A 2,591-nucleotide genomic window follows, 5' to 3' on the forward strand; every position below is an offset into this window, starting at 1 on the left:
GCCAAATGTTTCCGCACTTATGTTCCGGACCTTGTGTGTTTCAAAGTGACCAAAGCGACCCCTCTGGGAGCTAAATGTGGGAACCGGGTTGTAAACTTTTGTGTTCAATGTTATCCTATGGGTAAAAACTGTATAAAAGGAGCGATCCACAGAACCAATTTGAAGCAGTCTCCCCGAACTACACTCGATGTACTTCCTGTGACTTCTGTGTTCCCTGCAGCAAATAAACCTTGAATCTTTGACGCCCAAGGAAGTGTCCCGTGTCTCTGTGACTTGTACGCCGGAGCAGGTTACCCACGAAGGTTTCAGGTGTTGTGCCCTGGCACCGCTGGGTCCAAAAGAACCCAGTCCTTCAGTTGGCGCCCAACGTGGGGCTGCATCAGTGGTACCGGTCCAAGCCCGACGATCGTGAGGAACTTCGTGTGAAATCTCCGAGGGAAGGTGCACCCCGCTTCATCGATCCTGTTGTCGAAATAAGTGGCCCGAAGACTTTTCCCGCGAAGATTCCCGCCTCCTGACGGCTGCGACGGACTGCTGCCCTGACTGTAGACCTGTTTTGGCGCCTGGCGTAGACCTTGGTATAGCGAGACGATTGACGGGCCTTCCTGAGGACGCCATCGATCTTTGAGTTAAGTATTTGTGGGTCGCTCCCAGAGTTCTTGGTTGTTGACACTTTAGCGAGTGTTTTTGTTGTTCACGCTGTGTGAGTGTTTTTGTCGGTGACACTTTGCTAGCGTACTTTGTTGTTGTGTTGTTTGACGACTGCAGCCGCCAAAAACCGAGGGTTTTGTTCTTTGCTGGGACTTGGTAAATCCCGTAACCCTTGAAGTTTGTGAAACTCGGCTAGTGTGCAAGATGCCTGGTCGCAGTACTTTGTTCAGTTGTTTTAGACCTTGTGGTGCGGATTCCCTGCTGGAGGACTCGTGTCCGATACCTCCGGTTGGAACTCCTACTTATGACTTATATAGCAAACATGGGCTAGGCCCGATTGCTTTTAACGATTATTGGATAAAATATACAAAGAAAGACGGCGATCTTCGTTGGCCACCTCACGGTAGCTTCGAAGCGTCGATCTTAGATAATTTGGAAATAAAGTTGTTCGAACGTAAATCAAGGCCGGCCATGTTTGATGCCTTTCGGTTGTGGCGCAAAGAAGCCCGACAGAAGGAGATCAGACAAAATAAACGTAGTCAGCGAGATACTGTTGCTACCATAGTGAAGAAAGCTGAGCAGTTCCAGCGTGATAAGGAGGATAAGGATAAGGAAGTGTTTGAGAGGCTACAGCGTATGACCATAGATAAATGCTATCCTGCTTTGCCTACGGAGTCGGATAAGAAGGAAGAGGCAGTTGAGGATCCTTTAATGTCCTATCTTATGAAGTTGCCTCCTCCGTACGTACAGGGTACCGCAGCTCCTGTGGTCCCTGCCGTACCTGTTCTTCCACCTATCGTTCCTCCGCCTGTTCCTCAACCTGCACCCGTTCTTCCGCCTGTTCCTGCTCCTTTGTCTGTTTCTATTCCTACTGCTCCTCCGCTTCCACATACTCCTGCTCCCGCTACTGCTCCTGTGTTGTTAACCCCTGTTGTTACTACTGTCTCTACTCCTTCTCTTGTTAGTCCTGTGTCTTACTCTTCTCCCTCTACTCGTAATCGTAATTCTCCCCTTGCGACAAACTTCTTTCAGTCGCTCGGACCTGTTTTTGGGTCTGCTGGTTCCGATGGTCCTCAGAGACGTAGTCAGCTTCCTGGAAACAGAGAACGTGTTGCGCTATACAACATGGCGATGGGTTGGATGGTAAACCCTCCTAGAAATCCACCTCGTGTTGTCCTCGAAACGTTTAATCAATTCAACATACCGACTCAGAGATATGTGTTTGACGAAATGTGCAAGTTCCTTCATGATCAGATAGTGGCCGATGCGCCTGACGAGGTGCTGACCGCCCTGTCCGACCTTCGACTTCAGTTCGCAACTGGACTGATAGTAGATACTAACGTCCGACGTGCTATTGAGCGATTGCTATCTCTTCGTCCCGCTCCAATACCTCATGCCTTGTTTGTTGAGGATATTGAAAAACAAGACGAGTCTGGCCAATATCCTATGCGTGAAGTTCCGCCGGTTTGGATACCAGCTGATCCTAATGCTCAACCTCGTCCGATATTGGCACATTTTGAGAGAGTGTGGATACACCTCCCATGGAAACGATCGGAAGTGCTTCAGGTGAAACAATCTCTGCCCGATCCTCGTAAAAATCCTACTGGGTATTATAAGGAATTATCGAAGCTCGTAGATGCTACGGTAATGAATCTTGCCGATATCGACATGTTGTTTGGCAATGTCGTACCGCAACCGGTTTGGGCTAAGATTCGTCACCAAGATCACGCAAATGAATTAGGTGGTGATTGGGCTGCCATTACAGCGGCAGATGCTGGACAAGTGGCTGCTACTAAACCCGATCGATTGATTACTGCTCTCCCTCAGCGAATAATAACATTAATGAAAACACTTATGCCAGCCATGAGAGTAAATTGGGACAAGTTGTCCGCTTGTAAGCAGAAGAAAGATGAGAGTGTTTCCGACTTCTTTACGAGGTT

This window comes from Lissotriton vulgaris, chromosome 1_1 (genome assembly GCF_964263255.1).
Source record: "Lissotriton vulgaris chromosome 1_1, aLisVul1.2, whole genome shotgun sequence".
Taxonomy (NCBI): domain Eukaryota; kingdom Metazoa; phylum Chordata; class Amphibia; order Caudata; family Salamandridae; genus Lissotriton; species Lissotriton vulgaris.